The sequence below is a fragment of the Centroberyx affinis genome, unplaced genomic scaffold (assembly GCF_046629955.1).
Source record: "Centroberyx affinis isolate AG114_WGS23_722 - 3 ecotype Tasmania unplaced genomic scaffold, CSIRO-AGI_Caff_v1 ptg000334l_1, whole genome shotgun sequence".
In the NCBI taxonomy this organism is placed as follows: Eukaryota; Metazoa; Chordata; class Actinopteri; order Beryciformes; family Berycidae; genus Centroberyx; species Centroberyx affinis.
This window is the reverse complement of record NW_027279009.1, coordinates 160,547-173,586: the sequence shown is the minus strand read 5'-3', so window position 1 is coordinate 173,586 and position 13,040 is coordinate 160,547. Positions and strand designations below refer to the sequence as shown.

Sequence of the window (13,040 nt, the reverse complement as noted above, 5' to 3'; positions counted from 1 at the left end):
AGACTTTTGCACAGTACTGTATTTCTGCACATTCTCTGTTAACACATATGACACTTTTCCTGTTTCATGTTGCATATTTATTTGTAGAGCAATATGTTTATAATGTAGCAATTACACATACCTGTTTGTATATTCATATACTTTTCATATACTGCATCTACTTATATTATCTTAAATGTATGTGTACTGCACATATTTCATATCTATTAATCCATCTTTAAGTAAGCAATCCACACTGTTACTGACAACTACTGTTTCTCATACCTCCCATTCTGTTTTATTGCTTTTATTATCTATATTGTTTCTACTGCTTTTTATTGCATATGTTTATAGGCCATTCTATTTGCTCATCCTCTATTTTTCTATTTCTCTGCTAATTCCTGTAACTTTTACTGCTGCAACTACCTAATTTCCCCCCGGGATCAATAAAGTTTCATTTTACAGAGACTGTATAGAGAGAAAGTCAGCCATTCATAGTCAATCTAAATCATTCTCAAATTTGTGACTTGGTGAAAAAGAAACTGTCCTTCATTGGCCGGGGACCCCCCTTGGAAACCCTTAAATAACACCGGAGGTATGTCCTTGGACTTGGAGCCCACTTTTAAAAACCAGAGTGTTCCAGGAAACCCCCTTGGGATCCTGCCCAAATCCACTCTACACCCCCCCCCCCCCCCCCCCTTCGTCCCTCCTCTTCCTGACCGTGTTTTAACTCTAGGTGTGTTTATTTCCCTGCTGGCGCGCGGACCCAGACGGCACCGCGTCCTCCTCGTAGCTGTAACCAGAACCTTGGAATGCTCGCGCGCTTTAGTTCCACAAGCGCAACAACGAGGACCGTACCAACGCGAAGCAGGAGGGGTGGAGCGGGAGAGAGCGAACCCCCTTTTTCCTCCGATATCTTGCCAGCATTTAGTCTGTTCCTAACCCGAGTTGTCTCGTGTGTGTCTCTAATCCTTACACTTTCGATTCTCTTGATTAAAATAACTTGTGTATGCTCCTAAATATCGATGATTTCTTGACAGGCAACTTTTACCACCCCTAAAAACTAAATTGGTCCATCTTGCCGTTTGATTGACCGCTCCATATATTTTTTTTTTTTTTTTTTTTTTTTTTGTGCAGAATTTTCCTCCTGCTGGAGAAAGGGTAGAAAAAAAAAACATTGGAAACTGAGAGGAAGGGACGCACAACGGAAAATAAAGAAGGTGGAAGAAAAGTGAAATAGCAGGAGATTAGCGGGAAGACTGGAGGGACAGGTTGGAGAGAGCGAGAAACTGCGCAAGTGGAGTCAAGACTTGACATATATATTTTTTTAGAAGTCCCTGTTTTGTCTGGAGATTTTTTTTCATTTGTTGATTAAAGGGTGAGTAGACACTATTGTTGTTATTAATGCATCACTGGGCTATGATTAATAATAATGATTAAAAAAAAAAAAAGTATTGTATGTGTTAATGTCGGCTGGAGAAAGTCAGGGAGTAGCCTGGAGATTTTTTTTTTCATTGTTCAGTCAGCAGTCGTGCAAGGCAATAAAACGAGAGAAAAAAAAATGTGTTTTTGCTGGGGAGCGGCGGCTTGAAAATGTTTGAGGATGCAAGGTGAAGCCTCCTTTATGCTGCTGCACTGTGCGGACGGATGGCAGCAATCAGCGAGCCCCGTGTTTACCTCTCTGATTGAACCCACGAACACGCTGCTCGGTCTCGCCTGTATCAGCTCCCCCCCCCCCCCCCCCAAAAAAAAAAAAAAAAAAATCTCCCCCAACTCTGCAAGACATGAATAATTTAACACGCTTGTTTGCCCGAACACAGAAAATTGCAGAGTTAAAAAAAAAAAAAACAGCGATCCTGTGCATGTGTGCGCGCTTGTGTAGTGTAACGGGAGTGCGTGTTTACTGACGCGCACATGTGGCGTTGCCAGTGGTCTTTGTTCCTATCGTGTTGTGCGCTGTGTTTGTTTTTTTTCTGTAATAACCAGCCCGGGCATGACAGCTCAATAGCATTTATCAGATCTCCTAGAGACAGAATATAGGGCAATATTGACACCACCCCCCATATCGCATGAACTTGAATCATACATGAACCTGACCCCCCCCCCCCCCCCCCCTCCCCCTCTTGTCTTCCAGCCACGGGCGCATTACTGCTCTTTCCTTTGTGGTGTTCAAAAACAACACTCCCTATTGGGTTGAAATGGTTAAATAGTTGTTTTTTTTTATTGCCAGAAAGGGGGGTGGGGGGGGTGGGTGTCCTCTGGAGGGGTGTGTGTTTGCTGGAGGGGGGTCGAGGCTGTTGGCGCGCCAGAGTGTGTGTGTGTGTGTGTGTGTCAATGTCAAACGGAGGTGTGTCCCTTGTGTGGATCCACCGGCCGCTCATGTCGGCTCTGACCAAGCCTGGAGAGAAATGAGATGAAATAAAATAAAATGATAATAGAGCATTTGCCTTGCAGAGATCAGTGTTACATAAGCGTCTCCCTTATGGAATATCGTATAGCGCGTGAGAGGATAGGAGTGTTGTTTTGCTTCAGTGTCGTGCCAGAGCAAGGACGGACACACACACACACACACACACACACACACACTCTACCCCCTCTCCTCTGTCTGCCCAGCTCACCACAGACAGGTTCTCACTATGCTGCAAGCTGCGCGCGCGCTTGCGTGTGTATGTGTGCGTGCGCGCGCAGATTCTGTGAGTCATACCGCATTTGGAGACTCATGGCTTCACTGTTCTTTGAGTGAAGTGGACCCCCTGCTGATAACTCTCTCTCTCTCTCTCTGTCTCTCTGGCGCACGCGCTCACACACACATAGACACAAGCTCTCATACAGATATTCTCACTATCTCACAGTGAGATATAGAAATACACCCCCCCCTCCCAACACTCACACACACACACACACACACACACACATGCAGGCAGGCAGGCAGGCAGGCAGGCAGTGTGTTCACTACCTGTAGCCCTGTGTCTGTTTCCAGCTGTTTATTTCTAGTGGATTGTCAGGACTACGACTGACTCTGCGACTATAAAGAAAGAAATTCTTCCAAAATGCAAAATGAGATATCCACACTTTGAAAAACATGACTCAAAACAAAGCATTATATTTGCTTTTTGGGTGCTAAACCAATTATGGGTTACTAATAAAGTAAAGAGTCATCTTGAGGCCTTTGCTTTCAATATAGTCGTGTTTTTGAGGGTGGAGTCGTCTATATTTGAAATGCATTTGACGGATTTCATATAGCCACATTTTTCTCAAATGAAAATATAGTATTTTGGAACGAAACTCTTCAACTGGACCTGATGCAGTGGGGCATAAAGAGGGGCAAACAGCGAATTCCAGGTGACGGCAACCATAAGACTATGAACCACCAATAAAAAATTCAAATAATGCAAATTATTAATTGATATCAAATATGTATAAATGTTAATCAACTCTATTTCACAAATAAAGAGCTGTGTAAACCGAGTTCAGGCGGGTTAACCCTCCACTGCATCTCTGAAACGGACCAAACATAAATATTTACACTCTCTCTGTTTGTTTTTAGCTTATATGTATGTGTGCATGTATGAATCTTTGTTCATTAGATGATCATTATGGTGGAAAGACACCGACTTCAAAGGGTTTCTGTCCCTCTAATCTGTTTCCAGATCAGAAATTATAAATCATGGGGTATTTATAGAGGTCATGAGAGCAAATTATTCTGCCATGCATTTTTTGTTTTCACTTAATTAGGTTTCACAGATGTTGTGCTGCAGAACCTCTTGAGTAACCCGGGGTCACCAGTGAAGCATATTGTCCATATGGCCTTACAGTAATGCTCACTACATACAGTAAGTAAATGAATGAATAAGGCAATAGTGTATTATGTAGGGATGGGACAATATATCGAAATTCAATATATTGCAATATAAAAATGTGACAATATGTATCGTGGGGCAGAAAAATGAATCACAATATTAGCTACAATTTGTTCTGCTGTAGTAAACACAAAATGAGACGGCTTGCTCAGTACAATTTGATAAGCTCTATATTGAAATTAGGGTTGGGCGATAGGACAAATATATCGGCGATGGGCTGAGTCCATCGCAAATGACAATTAAGCCGCCTTTAGTGGTTGCTGTCCGATCAATTCATAAATCATATTTGAGAACTAGACCAAAACTTGTATATGCAGTTGTGCACCCTGATCATTTAATAGCATAATATGTTATCCCCACCTGTTCATTTTGGAGGCTGCAAGCGGAGGCTCCTTCATCTGACGCCATCGGACTCTTTTTCAAATAGTGTCGGACAGCTGTTCAATCTTTTGCCGGCACTACTTGTTTGCAAAGACGGCAAATTACTTCATTTAGGTCCTTCGGTTTGCCAGTTTCGTCCGGTTTAAAACCAAAATAATCCCAAATAGGGGATTTTGTAGTCTTTTTGGCAACAAGCTCTTCCATGATTGTTCGTTGAAGATGGCGTGTGGTGGGCTGACGGTGGCCAGTTGGAAAATTTTAACATATCGCCCAACGCTAATTGAAATTATATTATTTGCACTTTTTAAATTGTTGTTTTGTGGCTCAGATTTGTGGCTCAGATATAAACAGAATTCTGCACAGTCACAATTTGTTGTCATTGAACTTTTATTTATTACATCGTATCGTGGTTGTATCGAATCGCGAACCCCATATCACATATCAAATCGTATCCCTTACCTCCCATTATTACAGTATCACATTACTGTTTCAATAAAATTCACAAGTGAAGCCGCATTGAAAACAAGTGAAATCATCTCACCCTCCTGGCAGATTCTTTCCACTTGATTTAAGAGCTGTAAGATTTTAAGGCTCAACACATGATCGGAACACTTATTTTTTGCAGTGTTGGGTGTGTCCGCCAACGGCTGCTAATCATGTGTACGTACCGACTGACCCAGGCTGCAGTGTGCACAGCGTTGTTTTGAATGAGCCGGACCGTTGACGTGTGAAGGCAGTGATTTGTGGAGTTTCTGGAGTCACGTCATACGCATCTGACAAGTCCAAAAATAAACTCTCGGGCTAGAAACAGTTGCCCTTTGCTGTGACCGTAGATCCCCGCGTGTTTGTCTGTTTGGCCAGACTAACATCCCAAGGAGATCAGTGTTGACATCATTAAACTGTGGGGCAGTCTCCTCTCTGATTTCTGAATCCAGTGACAAAAACTGAATGAACTTATGACAAGGAAGATATCTACGCTACCAGTCAACAGCCTGGACACACCTCATTGTATGCACTATGTTTTTCATTCTCTTAAAGCCATTTTGATCTAAAGGCTTATGCTTAAATGCTTGAAATTTGTTTCTTAGACAAATATAAATAGTGAAGTTGATCCTATGTATGAATTTCTTTCCAAAGCCTTTGCCTTTCCATCAAGGCAAAGGGCGGCTACTTTAAAGAATCTAAAATATAAGATAGTTTGGATTTGTTTAACACTTTTTTGATCACTGCATAATTCCATTTGTGTTATTTCATAGTTTTGATGTCTTTACTATTATTCTAAAATGTGGAAAATTGTAAAAATAAAAAAAAATGTGTTTGTCCAAACTTTTGAAGGGTAGTGTATATATCAAGTGTTTGTAAACGACAGAAAGTGAGTGTTATGTGTCATTGGAAAGATCTAAAATGAAGTGAAAAATCCAAAAGACTAAAGTGAAAAGGTTAATATCTTATGTTATGTTTTGAATAAAAAGATGCAATCATTTAATGTCACTTATGCCTCTTTTGCTCTACACCCTCGATATGATGTCATACCTGTCAACTCAAATTATACCTCGTCTATCTGACTGTAAGGAAGCCTTCATAGTCCAGCAGGAGATGGTGGGCATGTTTGTTACCCAGGGTTTGTTTCCACTAGTTTCCCTGTCTCTGCACCACTGACCTTGTTGCCATGACGGCTATTGACCAACTTGACCTCATTACAGAGTTGTTGTTCCATCAATGGACATTGCCGATGTTCATTTGCCATGTTGCCTGATTGTCTGTGCTAGTGTTTAACTTTGTACTTGGATTGAACCTGGACTCCAGGCAGAGCCAACTCAAACATCTACAGGGTTCCTACACATTTAGTTTTTTTTTCCACGACCATTTCATCACAGATCACAATTTCCAACATCAATATTTTTCAGTGTCTGTGTTGAAATGTTGAACTCTTTTGCTGAATAGATGATTTTCATTATAGAGTTACTCCTTCAAAGGAAACTAGATCTTCCAGGCAGCCAAGCTTGACATTAAACACTTGACCAGTCTTATATTTCCACGATTTTTCCAAAACATTTTGAATATACATCACTTTCCATTTCTTTTTTCAGGCCTGGAAAACGCATTTTCAAACATTTCCAAGACTTGTGAGGTGCAGTGTTTACACTCTGACACTAAAGTAAAGAGTGGAAAAAATGACTTCAGTTTGTGCATAAGATTGTCCTAGACTAACAGAACTTATACAAAGAGTGCTGTAATACTATAATATTTGTCTTGTTCATGTGATAACTTTGGCTTTAGGTTTTAAACACTGCTGCTCATCATTAGAGCAAGGTTTCACACCACATCTTCCTGTGCATTTTACACTTTGCTGCACTTGCCGACACCTAAATGCATTTACACAACTTCTGGTGTCAGGTAAAGTTACTCGAGCGTGGACACACTGTCACCTTGCCTGTTGACTCTACCAATATTAACATTTACTCCCCCAGTGTTTGCTAATCCATCAGTGTTGAACTCAGGCTGAGATCACTTGCTTGACCCGCTAGATTGTGATTGTTGTACAATAGTGTGGAAGTGAAGTTAAAATCGTAGGTTATTTCTGACCTAGGATACTGGAGAAAGTAGATTCATTAATTCCAAAATGAGACATGGACCTTTTGAAATAATTGACACCTCTTACATAATTGTTATTGATATGAGAGTGAGGCATGTTGTGGGTTACTGCTCAAGTTATGAGTCATCTTAAGACCTTTGCTTACAAAATAGTTCTGTTTGTGAGGATAAAATCAATTGTGGTTTTGTATTTGGATATTATGAGGTGGTAATTCTAAACAGTGTTCAAATATTTTTATTTTGTGTTATGTTTTGCTTTATCGGGGTGAATTTGGCAAAAATATCCTAGATTTGTGTTTGTTTTTATATTTTCTCCATTGTTTTTGCTATGACGGATGCTGAATGAAAATGGGCTGGATACTCTGGCCAGATATTCTGCATACAGTATTGACTTGGCTGAGATGACTGTGAGGGCTGATAGCTGGTATGAGATAGTAGAGGCTGATAATAGTGTGGAATGGTAGATAGATGTGTGGATATGCTGCAAACTAGGCCAGTACACAGCTATATTTGGTCTACTAGTATCGTTTTGGAGGTGGATTCAGGCCCCATGGTACCAGGCAAGCAAGTGCTGTTGTCATTGTTTCAGCTGTTCAAAACTAGTCTTTGTCCTTCTGTTTAGGTGCTGGAATAGTTTCCCCTCTAAGTGCATGCCAGCTGTTTGCTGTATATGATACTCTCAGTGTTTTGACAGTGTGGCTACCACACCATGGCACTGATTAAAGGTGAAGTATTACGTTCTAGTGAATGGACTGCGTTATGGCGCTGACAGCGTTACAGTGCTGATGGTGTTATGGAGCTCATGTTTTGGTCTGTGGGTGTAATTGCCTCTTCAGTGTTTGTTTACTACTCAGTTTGAAGATCTCCATTCATTTAGAGCCGGGAAGCTCAAAATTGTTGACATGGCGGGCCAACAACCTGATATATGATATTTGGTGGCTGTATGAAGAAAATGGACATAGATAATTTTGTAATGAATCAGAAGACAATAGCTTGTCAGGTCTTAAAACATCAAACTGCTTCTCAATGTAAGATAAGATAAGATGGCACTTTATTGATGACCTTGGGGAAATGTATGTTCTAATCAGTTTCTTGTTTTGAGTATGTTACGTTGTGAAGATGTAGAGTGCATATAAAGATTAGGATTGATTTCTATTTCATGAGTGCACTGCAAAATGTTTGCAGTGCACTCATGGTGCTGTAAGGGGCTTTTACATAAGTTTCCACCAAATGGACTATATACGTATAATTTTGATGTTATTTGCTTTAGTCAAATGACAGTCGCATCACTCAATACAGTATTTAATATTTTAGAAATACTTCTCACTTACTTACTTTTTCTTAAGTCTTATACAGTAGTATTAAAGCATTATATTAACATTTTTAAAATACAAATTTATCTACTGGGGTTATTGGAGAACAGCATATTTAATCGGTTCTTTGGCTACATGCACACTTAATTTGCATAGAGACCTTATGAGAATGAAGAAGGCTTTCATGATAGTTCTCTTTAACTGTAACTAAAACAGCATAACCTAGAAAAATAAAAAGCTCCCCCTGGCTATATATGAACAAGAAACATAAAAAAAACGTCCATTCCTGTCCTTTATTTACATGCTGTAGATCCATACTGTATGGCCAACCTGAGTGCAGCTACTGTAACTGGCTAGCATTGCCTCTCTGCCTGTTGGCACCAACAAAGTTATTGATTCTTACCATTTTATAGCCTGTTGACAGTGGAAGCAGCTCGATACGTTAAAAGTTGGCCAACATGAAATGATGGACCAACAAAAACACAAGATTTAGGTTCATGGACAATGCATTGTTTGGATGGAAATTTTCTAGCAGGAAACCAATGTACAATATAACCCGCTGGCATGTTTTTCCACTTAGCTCTGCGTCTCTGTCTCTGCTATTTAGTTTTATAGTTTAAATTTAGAACATTTCACTCAGTTTTATAAATGGCTTATAAAGAATTTTAGAATTTGAAGCAACAGCAAGTGCACAGTCAGTAAAATGTAGGACTATCTACCGCTGCATGACATAGCACCATGGACAGCGGTCAGCAGCCAAAGCTACAAACAGATTTGCTATGTTAATCCCTTCCATTTTTCCATGCAATTGTTTGCTACATGTCTGATACTAAATTGTCTAAGGAATTGTTTATACCTTTATTCTTCACAGCATTATATATCTACAAGTACAAATTACATTTATTGAGAGTTTTGCACAAACACTGCACACCTAATGTAAATAGCACTGCTGTAGATATGATTTATTGCCAGACATTGGCTAATTCATTGTAAAGTTTAATGGCAAATAGATATATTTTACCCAACAAGGATTCAAAAGTACTTGAAGTTCAAACATGTTTTCATGTAACTAAAGATTTGTTAGTCGTTTTGATTTGACTACTGCTATTTGTGGACGGCTGTAGTGTAGAACAAGGGTTTTGTAATGTAAACTAGATGCATTTACACTATCTGTATTTTTCCAGTGAAGTGCACATTAGCTGGTGTCTGTGACAGTGTAGAATATTTTAAACTGTGTGGGTGGATGAGATCAGTCTAGTATCAATAAATTAGTATTTTGGCCATGTGAGTAACGTTTTGGTTCTACGTGTGTTTTCATCTGAATTGTTAACGAGAGTAGTGTGTAGTGTGTATGAATCTGGGCCTGTAGATATGGATTTTTGTACTGTGTAGGTGTACGTGAGCATAACAGTTGAATGTCTCAGCATCTGGGCCAGTGTGTACGGATTTTATACTGTGTAGGTGTGTAGAGCACAACAGCTGAGTCTTTGTAGGTTAGCGTCTGGGCCAGTGTGTGTGGGGAGCTGCTCAGTCCTTTGCCTGATGGCTAGAGGCCAGATACAGATAGGCCAGGCAGCACAATGCCCTGTCTGTTCCCACGCGTCCACACAGCCCTTCACAACACCCTATTTATAGACGACGCTCAGCCCAAAGTCCATTCATATTTCTAAGGGATGCATGCTTGGAGCGGAGTGCACGGATACATCCTCGGTGAAAATCTATGGTGTGAGAATTTCACGCCTGTATAAGGGGTGGTGCAACGGGGGCTGAATGTGGCCAAGTGCGCAAAAACTGCGCATCCACTCTGGTGCTTTCTGAGGCGGTGGCTGAAAGTCAGAGGTGACTTAAAAAAAGAATGCACGCAGCTAAAAGAGGTGGCTTCGTCTTGTGTGTTAAATGTCATGGGGTTTCGCCTATATTTGTGTACAAGGGGTGTGTATGTGTGTGTTGGGGAGGGATGTTCTAGAATCTTGGGTTTGCAGAATGTTTGGTTCTAGAACATTTGGTTCACCAAGTGTGCATTCCAGAATGCACAGTTACATAATCTGGAATGTCTGTCAATAGATGCACAAGGAGAGGAGCAGGGGCTGAGTGGGAAAATAATAAACAGAAAAAAAACCATGTTAGCAGGGAAAAGCACTTGTCCCCTGCTGGTAGCTATCCATGCACGGTGTATTTATATAGAGGCTTTGCAGCTCCGTCACAAATCTCCTAGCAACACCAACACTAACGCCATCATGGAGGTCCAGTGGAGAATTGGCTGTACGCAGATAATGGCTAAATATGTAACAACCACACAAGAAGAGGATAGGTTACCTGAAAGAGACGGTTGTGGTGTGGGTGTTTATCCAATGACGTTATAAGAAAAGTGAATAGTGTGACATTTGTTTCCAAATTGAGGTTACTGTACACAGGAAAACTGTGTTGTCTTTAGCCCTTGTCTCTACTCCAAAACACTATGAGTTGTAGCCTAAACAGATGGTCTTTGGCTTGTTTGCTAGCTAAGTAGCCAACAGGCTAATTTAACAAAGCAACCAATGCTAATGTTAAGCTGCAACTACTAGCCACTAGTGCTAGCTTCTACTAGATATGTTAGCTAGTGTGCAAATCAGATGTGTTTACAACAGTGATGGTCAACAGACACTAGCTAACAAACGCCATTATCCAAACACAAAATCAGTCAGAAACAAAACAGCACAGAAAAATCTGTGCTGAATTCTGTTGAGAGGGTTTAATTGTATGTTTAGAAAAGATTAGAAGCTTTTCTCAGTCGTTGTTGCCAAGAAATGAGGACCTCCAATATGGCCGCCAGAGGGTGTGTTACATCACCTGAAAGACTCTTATGCTGGCGAGTCAAATGTAAACCTTTTGTACGTTTGCATATTTGACTGTCTCTGCTGTGACAGGCTGTAAAATGGTAAGCATTAATAACTTTGTAACACTAACAGACATAAAGAGAGACTGGTAGCAGCAGATGGTCCATGTACATGGAAGGAAAGGTTGATGATTGGTGCATCTGCTTTTTGTCCAGCTGTTTTTTTTTTATGTGCAACTCCAAAATTGTTGGCACCAGTTTCACCAGACACAGATTAGTTAAAAGCTAAATCAATGGGTGATCCCAAAATGGAACATTTGGGTCCAATCCAATACAAGTGGAGATCAATATATTGACATGGCTAAAGCAGCTTGTAAGTATTCCTCAGTTCTTCATACTGCAAACCAATGTGGAGCCGTTGTCAACCCAGTCATAATAATAATAATAATGATATATTTTTAACTTTTAACTCATTTTCACATTCACTATCTGATGCCCAGAGGAACCACATTCTGCGCAGAACAACTTCAGCAATTAGCAGTGAAATACCTTGAGGGAGGAAAAACCGTTACTCATTTACTTTCTCCATCTAGATTTTCCCACCCGGTCCAGGGGGTAAAACAGGCAACAATAATCATTTAGAGTATACAGTAATCTGATGATGTAATTTGGTGCCCACAGTAATAGCTTTCATAATCATTCACCCCATGTTTCCTCATTTTTATCTGCCCTAAGCTCTGTGACAATAAAGTGACACTGTAATAGTGAGGATTGCATTCTTGGTGTCCATTTTGCCTTTTAGTCTGGTCATCTAATCTATTATGCATTTATGCGTATTTAATTTTCCATCTATCTGCATAATCAACTGCCAACATCCTAATCCCCTTATTAACTGTTCATTTTGAGGATTCAATGATAATTGAGTCTGTGTCAGCAAAAGTATTTGACGTCAGTTAGTAATGTTTCAGCAACAGTTTCTGAAATAATGGGGTATGTATTTTTCCAAAGCATCTCACAGTGTTCATGGATAAAGTGCATGTAAATTGTGACACCCCTGGTTTAATATCATTACTTTTTCTATATTTACCCAGATAACGAACCGTCCAATCATTGCCATCAGCCCTTGCCTGTTCGGATATAGAGGAGGAGGTGGAGTAAACAGAGAGTGTGGATCACATTGTGAGATGGGCCAGTGATGACTGAATGATGCAGGCAGCCATCTTTATGTGACTCATTTATAATTAGTAATGCACAATCCATGGAACTAGTGTGACTCACAGATGGTGCATATTGCACAGATGCTTACAGCAATTTGATGCAACAGTAGGCTAAAGGTTTTAGAAAGAGCCTTGTGACCAAAGGTTGCCAGTTCAAATCCCTGGATTCACTAGAAGTCTGGGCAGGGAAATCAAGTGAAAAACTCTCCCTTTTTTCACCAAATCCCATCAAGGAGCCCTTGAGCAAAGCACTTAATCTCTAGCTGCTCCAGCGGCTCAGTTGCTAAAAGTAGAAGACTGTGGTTGCTGTGGGCAGCTCTGGAGCATGAATGTGTGTAGCTATATAAATACGAGGCAGGACATTGCTGATAAAGAGTCTATGTGCTGAGCAAACCTTCCTGGGTAAATAAGGTAAAAAAAATAAAGTACAGCCAAGGTGTTTCTCAATGTCCCTATTAGCTTTATGCCCTAAACACATGCAAACAATAAAGATAACATTATACATGGAAAGGCACCAAAAATGTCATATAGAAAAAGAAAAGCTAATGTTCTATGTTTAGCTGTGGCAGCAAGTGCTATCAGCACGCCGTCAGTTGGCCATTTATCTCTATCAGCTCCCACATATCAATTTACCCTAGCTTGAAGGTCAATTAGTGTGTGTGTGTGTGTGTGTATGTGTGCCAGTGAATGTGTGATCCTGTGCTTGTCTGTCCACCCATGACCTGAATCGAAATAATTGACTGAACTGCTTCAGCCGTCTGAGCCACTTTCAGGTTTTTTCGGTGTGGCTAAATAGCTGCTCACAGATTGACCCGAACAAGATGAACCGCTGTCTTTTGTGCATCCGTATAATGAGTCAAGGAAATTATCGATTCACATT

General features: G+C 40.4%; 1 protein-coding gene across 1 annotated transcript in view; it reads left to right on the top strand.

The window, feature by feature from the left end:
* Window positions 1-1,090: 1,090 nt before the first annotated feature.
* The window catches only part of ndrg2 (NDRG family member 2), a 36,862-nt gene continuing 24,912 nt past the window's right edge, over window positions 1,091-13,040 (top strand). Inside the window, exon 1 of the mRNA XM_071515251.1 lies at window positions 1,091-1,357. The gene's annotated coding sequence lies outside the window, so the exon portion shown is untranslated. The remainder of the gene's footprint in view (window positions 1,358-13,040) is intronic.